At 38.4% G+C, this 9,137-nt stretch overlaps 1 long non-coding RNA gene across 1 annotated transcript; it reads left to right on the top strand.

Annotated features, from left to right (window-relative positions):
* Positions 1 to 3,287: 3,287 nt before the first annotated feature.
* Positions 3,288 to 7,360, top strand: LOC149918845 (uncharacterized). The gene is made up of 3 exons (XR_016464619.1): positions 3,288 to 3,507; positions 3,608 to 3,736; positions 7,118 to 7,360. It is a non-coding gene; the product is annotated as an uncharacterized LOC149918845 (long non-coding RNA).
* Positions 7,361 to 9,137: the final 1,777 nt, after the last annotated feature.

The raw sequence follows: 9,137 nt of genomic DNA, 5'->3' as shown, positions 1-9,137 counted from the left end.
TGGGCATCAATACCAGAAATATAACCCTTTCACAAGAGCTGGAATTTGCTGAAGAGATGGGCACACTCTGGTGCCAAGGAGACATGTGACAAAAGGGCCAGAGGTAGAAGTGCAGAGGTTGTGGAGGGAAAAAAAAAGACTGAAAGCTGTGCAGAAAGGAGATTGGGAGTGTTGGGTAAGATGAACAAGAAGTGAATTGATAAAGGAAGGGGTAAACTTTGTGTGAAGAGGTAGAAGAGCTAGCAAGACTGGCTGGACTGAAAAATAATAACAATAAAAATAATGAAGCAAGGGATAAGGAAAAAATGTTGAAAAGCACCTGAGGGTGAGATTCATAGCAACATCTGACAAAAAGACAGAGATGGCATTGCAACTGGTTGAGGAGCAACCGATTTTTATCAATCAAGCAATCAATTGCAATCAATGCCATTTTGTACTGGGAACTGGTGTTAGAAGGGAGGAGAAGTTTGGGAAGGGAAACGGTGAAGAGCTGAGCAGAAACCAAAGCAATTTGAGCAATGACTTAAACAACAAACAAGAGAAATAAAAATGAGACTAATGGAAAGTCCTGTAATTCATTAATCGCTACTTTTTATTGGCATAAACAAGACGTCAAAAATTGGTGGGTTTCTTTTTCCTTATTCAAATTTATTGTATTGGTTTCCCTTCTGTAAATTGTGTATGGTTCCATTCCCTTAGCTAAGAAAAGTGTTGGGAAGATAAAGGGCATAATATTTGTGCCATCTGTGGAAAAATGAGCACCACAGAAACACCCAGGAGGAAATTAATAATTCTGTCTTCAGAACCACTTTTGTAAATGTGAAGTAAATTAAGCCTCGGGCAATAGACTGAACAACAAGCAGAAAACACACGTTGAATTGATACTCATTAAGTGAGTACAGTCCATTCTGTACATTAAAGGAGGCAGGAAAATATGGTTGTATCATGAAAGATTATATCTTAAGTTGCATAGAAAAGGGAATCTGAGCTGAGGCAGCATTAGCAACCTTAATTCTTTCCTAACCCTAAAAGAATTTGTCTTGATGACCTTAATAATGTTCTTTTAGCACTTTTGTGTAGATACAGCACAGCACATTTTCTCATGGAGCTTGAAAAGCAAATGAAATATGTCTTGAAGGCCAGTTTTCCTGTACAAGCAGCAAAAAAAGAATTCCAATATAAGAATGAGATTTGAAATATGTAATTGTATGTTATCTGGCACAGGTATTCGTATAATTGTAGTATGTGTTCCAATCTCACTTTCCATTCCTGTATGACCTTCCCCAGCACGATACAGCCCTTATTTGTTAGTATAAATGAGTCAGGAGTATTTCTGACAATCAGGTTGTATTTTGTTTGCAGGTAAATAGGGAGTTGAAGTGCCCCCTCATTTAGAAGTAGTGTTTGCAGCTCTACAGGTATTGAATCCTATCCCCACACTACCTAGCTGAGTGAACTGGAGCCTAATAAGGATATGGAGCATGTACCTAGTGTTCTAATTAAAGCTGATGGCCATTCATCTCTCTAATTGCAGCAATGCCCACCAGGTTAATTTCACCCCAAATGTCCCATTCTTCTTGTGTCTGAACAAGTGACATAAAAACCATCTGGAGTCTTGCCAAGCATGGAGAGAAAAATTTACTGACTATGATATCACACCAGAAAACATTACAGGATGAAAAAGGTCAGACAAAGTGGTGAAGTTTCTCTGTCAGGCTTCTGGAAGTATTGTCTTCTGCCTGAGCATTAGTGGTTGTATCATCTGTTTGTTGATTTTTTTTCCCTATAAACTTGTAGGAGTTATCTGTGAATAAGTACAGATTTTCTAACATGCTCTGTAATCTTTGGAGCTGCCGGGTGTTATTCATTTATTTGAAAGGAAAAAGAGAGGAGATTCAGGTATTGGAGCAGGATGTGCAGTTGGAGGAGAGTCGTGGCATGCAGTCAGTGAGGCTCGTGGAGCACGTATAGTCAGCCTTAGGAAATGTTCATTTGTGAGCCTATGTTCTGGGTGAGCAGGACTCTATTATTAGATTGGGCTTTACAGATCCAGCATACTCTCCAGACTCAGAGTTTTTTATTCTGTAGTACATAACCTAAAAATCAGAAAAATTATATGTTTCTTGATTCTTTACAGGTTGAGTTCATTACTGTCAACAGTATTTCCTGTGTCTGATTGATTTATTTTAGCCTTAGGGTATATGCAATAGATTTTCACTGTTGAAGATTAAGTAACACTGAAATTCCTTTATGTAGCCTAAGGACATGCATTGAAAAGCTTCTTTGTTTTTCAGTGGGTAAGAATCGCCCCATTAACTTCAGCTTTTATATCACATGTTCTCTGGAGTGAGAATTTTCCTTCTGTGTCCTACCAAGCTACTAGAAAGAATGGACATGCCATTAGAAAGGATACTACTAGAGAGAAAGAGCAGTAAGACTTGAGTGAGGGAATGGATGGCCGTTTTGTAGAATCACTGCTTGATTCTGCTAGTCACAACTGCTAAAGTGTGAATTCTTTGCCTTAACTGGTCATGCAGTGCTGCACCAAAGTATGAGATCTCAAGTGAGACACAAATTCCAAGTGAGGTAATATCTTGCACCCACTGACTTTACCAAGAATAGGGAATTTATCACCCTTTGGATCCATCTAGCAACCTCGTGTGCATCAGGAATGATATGTTGTTGTTGTTGATACATGGAGCTTCTATGATTCCAAAAATTATTAGTGTTTGTGTGGTTTAAATTTCTGGCAGTACCCAGGGGAGGTACAGCTGGTGTTACTTCCTGTATCCTTAGGCAACTACATGCAGGGTGGGATCCTGCTGTCTGTTAGCAGCAGCATAATAATATAATAATAATAGGCAATAATAATCATAATGGTTCTTGTGTTATTATGAACCAGCTAGACTTTGGCACCTCTGTCTCCACAGGTGCCAACTCTGTTCCATTCCTCAGCAAATGTGTTGCTGCCACTGTTTCACCATGATGCCCGGGAAAGGATTTCGTTTGTATCTTGTTTTGTCTGTAACTGGTTATTTTTTCCCCTTTGCTTATTTTGCCATCACCTCCCTTTCACATGAGGGAAGAGGAAAGGTATCAGACTAACCCTCATCCCTACAGTAAGACATGTTATTGCAGCATTCCACCTGAAATGATCTGATGCCACTGCTAGAGCATGCACTTAACATGCCCTTGAGTTCAAGAATGTTTAAATATCATGTATAATTTCTACTGGAGTGTTCACGTGTTTGTAATTTATTTTTTTTTCTTTTGTCTACTAAAGGGGGAAGAGCTGTATTTTTTTCCTTTGTGATCTTTTATGAACTACTGCTCTTCAGGGACAGAGATCACTAATGCAAGAGGGAGAGCAATTGCTTATTGATGTAATTGTAGCAAATGAGCGCAGTATAAAGGGCACGTAACTGACAGCATCTTTCTGGAAGATATGCAGACACTCTCCTGCTTCACTGGGAATGTTTGTACATGTTGCCAGATACTTGTCCTAAGGTGAGTCTGAAAATACACAACTGGAGCAAAAGTTCAGAACATGAGTAATTAAAGAAGGCCTTCTTATCACTCTTCTCACTTTATCTCTCTTCTGTTTCAGTGTGTTTGTTTCCTTTTCATAAAGAAGACAACAGCTCTGGATGCTGATAAAACAAAGCTTGGCGGAGTCCCAAGCGCAAAATCTTGTTCTGGGACTACACTCAGCTTGATCTTCTCATTTACCTCACAGGTATGAAGGGATTTTTCATACACTGGCCAGAACTGCTAGTAAGGGCAATTGGGATTTCTAATTGTGGTTATGACTGTATTTGGATTCCAATATGATGTGTATTTAAGAGGGCTTTTATAGGAAAACATAAGCTCATTCGGCCTATGCTCCAAGCCAACAGTATCTTATGTTGGTCTGCTAATATAGGAGAAGAGTTTATTAGCTGAGCTTGATGCACTCTTAACTGTGGCTCCAGGATTCAGCTTGGAATACAGAGCAGATTAACTTGCTGTATAAAGGAGTAACGTTTGTGGAGAGAGAGTGACCACGGATCATCTTGTCCCCTCTCTCTCCTGGGGTACTCATGTGCTTCCAGTCCTTCAGGAGTCAGAACCTCCTGAAAAGAGATCTGCTCAGCCAGAGCACAGCTTTTGCCTGAAAAGCTCCTGAAAGCAGCTCAATACTGCGAAATACAGAAGGTACAGGAGGCATTCTGAAAGCAATTTCTGATTTTTCTCAAGTTGACTCACTGTTTATAATGATTTGTCCTATTAGTTCGGGGTAGCAGTTTTTAATAGCTTATTGCACAGCTGAGAAATCTTTGTTAATCTTTGTTCATACATAGGCCATTGCAGCACATATTTTATAACATAAGGTATTTTTTTGAGGGAAAAGTAACTAACACACAGTGCCTTCTCACTCTCCAACACAATAAATTCTACCCTGAAAGTTGTAATGGAATATTATTGGGTATCACCTTATTGTTCCACATCTGGAGAGGGAGGAAAAAATATGAAAGGCCTAGCAAGAATTTCTGCACATCAAGAACTGAAATCCAAGCATCCAGTGTCTAGTCTAGTGCATTTTTGATGAGATGAATGTGGATTCATTTGCTGCTGCCATATTTGTAGCTTACATAGCATTGTTTGCAATATGTTTTGGCACGTGACATTACATATGTATTCTTTTACAATTCACGTATAAAGCACAACGCTCTGATCCTAGATCCCTTCCACCTTTCAGAACCACTTTCAGGTATTCAGCAGGCCTGCTCCATAACTTTGTAATATGACTTTTCCACAAGCGTACTCAAGGAAAGCCTATGTCAGGCTGGGAGGTATCCTGACGAGTGAATCACACTGTTTCACACTGCACTGAATTATTTGTAAGCCATCTCCCAAATCATCATTTGTTTAAAAACTATTAAAATGAAGAAATAGGGAATAAAAACCAAAACAGTTTTGCTAATCGAAGGGTGTAGCCAATAAGACAAAACTGAAGCACTGGTCAAACTACATCTAATCGCTGGGAACTAAATTCATGTGGTTTTCATCTTCTCTTACATTTGTTATATGTTGAATCTCTAATAGGTTGCTTTAGAATCAATATTTACAATACTAGCTCATTCATGGTGTTTTCTACTCCTTGATGAGATGACAAAAGACTATAAAATAAAACACTAAGTGCTGGGATGGCTTTTTCTTTCAATATTCAGTTTACTAGTTTTCTTGGTAAAATGGATTCGTGCTTTGGGACACACAGTGTTTTACAGACACTGGATATTTGTCTGACATCCAAACAGTGCAGCTTCTCTTGTGCTTACTAGCAGACTTATGGAATGCTTCTAATTTTCAATAATATAGATTTTTTTTTTTTTTTAACAGGATTTCCATCAGAATTTGACACTTGTAATTTGGGGCACTCGGTGCATTACGTAGTGCCAACAAATTCAAGGCACTTTATTGCAATATGTTTTGATTGATGCTTAAGCAGTGTTTAATATCACCCCTTCTGATGGCTCAAGTAATATACTAAGGTATTATTGCAGGAAGGCCATGCTGTAAGAACTGGAGCAGACCAGAGAAATGAGAGACTTTTCCAATATGATATTCCTGATATGTCTCCGGAATGTACAAATAACTTCAGAGAATCAATTAACATTATCTTTGTACTTCCTACGTGTAAAGTGCAGTGATTGTAAACCTAAGAAAATGTAAATCCTGAAACCTTCTTTCCTCCTGGATATTAAGCTGCGTTCTCACTACTTGGAAAATCTCTGTGCTCTAAATAGCACCGTCTCCATGGCAATGTGCAGCTCAGTTTTAAACTTTCCAACACATAAAAATGTTAATTTATTTGTTCTAAGCACTCCCACAGTTGTCCTAGCTATGGAAGCCTCAGGATCGGGCACCTTCCAGGAGCAGCAGAGCTGTCAGGTTAAAGACTGGGTTAACTGCCAGGAATTGCCCAACCTGAAGGTCCTTACTGGCAAATTATATTATTATTTCCTGTCAGCTTAGCTTGTGAAGTGGCACTTAAAGCATTAGGCAGTCAGTGCACTCAGAGCATTCAAAGAAATTTTGTTTCTTTTGTTCTTAATGTGAAGGACTCCTTTGTAAATGAATGCAGCCTGTGATGAAGTAGAGACTTGTTAAATACCATGCCTGGCATGCCCAACTTTCACAGTCATTACCATTACCTTACACCACTACAACCTTTTTTTTTTTCTTCTTAATTTATGATAAAGACATACAATGTCATCTCCTTGAGGAAGCAAGGCAATAAGTTGGTGTTTTCAACATTATTTCTCCTTTGTTAATCCTCTGATAGCTTGACTTTCTGCTGTAAAAAATCACTGGCCTTGAGACTGTCAGAGCACTGCCTGGCAAAGTGCTAAGCATTTTGATTTTGATCCAACAGAGCACTCAGGCAGATGTTCAGCTTCAACTATGAAGGTAATTTTTACTGGAGGCTCAGGAAAAAACTTCTACTCCTAACCTCAGAGCCTTCTGTGATTTTCTTGACTGCAACTGGAGTATTCGTTACCTGTGGGATTTAAGTTACAGATCACCAAGCCCTAAATTTGAGCTACAAGAAGAGCTTGAAAGAAATTCAGCTTGACCTGATATATTTTTCTAATAATGAAACTGTCACCTGTTACAGATAAATAATTTAATAGAACAGAAATCAGTGTACTGCCATGATGCTGTAGAAAAAGAGGTGGGCACTGTTGCTGCAAAAGAAGATGTGCTTAGGACCAGCTTTTAAGATGTACCTTTTGGGGATAACAACACTAGTTCATGCATGTGAAACTGACTTGCATCATCACAACACTTCTTATCAACTTCTAAACAATATATTAGGAGGAAGTTTTTCACCCAGAGGGTGGTGACACACTGGAACAGGTTGCCCAAGGAGGTTGTGGATGCCCCATCCCTGGAGGCATTCAAGGCCAGGCTGGATGTGACTCTGGGCAGCCTGGTCTGGTGGTTGGTGACCCAGCACATAGCAGGGGGGTTGAAACTAGATAATCACTGTGGTCCTTTTCAACCCAGGACATTCTATGATATGATATGATAAGAGTGCACAGGTTTATACAGGATTTTTTTTATTCTCCTGTAGGCATTCAGTCTTCAAAAGCCAGGACCATGCAAAAGAATTTTGAATAGATTGAACCTGGGGACGTTTCTGGTTCAACTAGTACTAATGGAATGTTGGCTTTGGAAAATGAAAACTCCGCAGTCTGGTGCTGGAAGAATTAGAAGGATTTGAAACATGGGAAAATAATGGAGAAACAGCTTTGAAATGGCTATTCATCTCCTGCAAATACACCCACTGGACAAGTGGGACAGATACAAGCTGCAAAACAAGGTACCTCCCAGTAGAGTATGTTCACTTTTATTGTTATAATTAGCTTTGCTAATTATAGTATAAGTATAGTATAAGTATATAAGTATATATATAAGTACAGAGGCTTTTGTATATAGGAGACTTGTCATCATAGCAAAGTCTGACAAGGATATAGGCTTATTCAGGTACTTATTCAGAATGCAGATCCCATTCTGGGTAAAACAAAGAACAAAACTCAGTAGAACTCCTAAGTCAGTCTTGAGTCTTATTATTTGCACATAGGAAGATAAATTAACTTCTCCTAAACAGACATAGGCCATAAAATTTTCTCATAAGTCTGGAAGGGACAGTTGTAGTCTGATATCCTTCTCAAAGAATGAATGACTGTCCAAAGCCAATCCCAACAAATGTCTGCTTGATCCATTTATACAGTATCTCATCCTACAATCTGCCAGGATAGGTACTCAGGTGCTTCACTGTCTTCACAGTCAGAATGCTCCCTCCTTGCTGCAGTTTAGCACGCCATGGCAGAAAAAGCACAGTATTCTTTCTCTCTTACTAGCAACAAAGGAATTTGTTTATTCTCACCCTGTCTTCTCTATACTTCACAGATCAAATTCCATTCAAATTATTTATTTATTATTCCTTTCTTTAAAGTTTGATTCAAATTTGATGGTTTTTTTTTTTTTTAACTCCAAATTCACTCCTATTTTTCATCTTTCTTGAAGTGTTGCACCATACACTAACCTCGTAACTCCAATTTATAGGTGTATATAGATATGTATATATCCCAATGTGACAACTATCAGTACTTGAAACAGTGTGATACTTCTGAGTGTTCAGTATGGGTTTACTAAGTTTCTCAAGTCCTTTACTGCGGAACTTAAAAAGCACATTAAAATCCTAGTGTACAATAAAACAAAAAAAGCAAGCACAAATAGCAACATTATCATGTTGTCAGTAGCTTTTGTGACACTAAGCATCCTGAAGAATGTTTTCCAATTTTTATGATGCTATGAAGGAACTATGAAGTGCTTTGCAAAGATCCTAGAATGAGTGCAAGACTTTCTTTTGACTATAACAAGAAAGAATGTGACACTTAATCCATTGGAATAGCCAGGTACCATGAAAGAACTGTCTGAAAACCATTGTTCTTCTCCTCCTCTCCTACCATACCCACCATATAGTCCAGATTTAGCATCTTCTGACTTCTGTCTATTCAAGCTGATGAGAGATGGACTTGTGTGAGCAACATTTTTCTTGCAACAACACCATCATAGCAGCTGTGAAACAGTGGGCCACCTCTGCTGGTGCCAGTTTTTATGAGTTTAGCATGCAAGCTGTTGCTCATTGCTAGCAAAAATGCATAGCTATTTTGGAAAGTAATGTTTTGTTGCTGAGAATTTGCTCTATCAAAGAGTGTTATTGTGCTCTTAGTGTCTTTTATGGTTTCCATGGAAATAAATAGGAGGCATTATTTTGAAGTGACCTACATATGTAAGCAATTAAACAATATCAGAAAAATGAGAAACAAGCTACATCTAAAGCTATTCATTGGATTTCAGTGGCTGTAGATAGATCAGATTAAAAAATGGATGTGAACAGAATAGAGATGGATGCATATCAACACAAAGATGCATGTTTGTTTCATGTCAAGATACCATTCCACTCATTCAACTTTTTTTAATTTCATAATTAGTTTTGCACAAAGCTGTGTGTTCCTACAGTCGTAGTCATTACTTATAATTGTTTAAGAAATGTTTCAAGGAAATACACACCTCTGGGAGGTTCA

The sequence above is a fragment of the Phasianus colchicus genome, chromosome 2 (assembly GCF_987193195.1).
Source record: "Phasianus colchicus chromosome 2, bPhaCol1.hap1.1, whole genome shotgun sequence".
In the NCBI taxonomy this organism is placed as follows: domain Eukaryota; kingdom Metazoa; phylum Chordata; class Aves; order Galliformes; family Phasianidae; genus Phasianus; species Phasianus colchicus.
The sequence above is the reverse complement of the archived record's forward strand: the minus strand, read 5'-3'. Positions and strand labels throughout refer to the sequence as shown.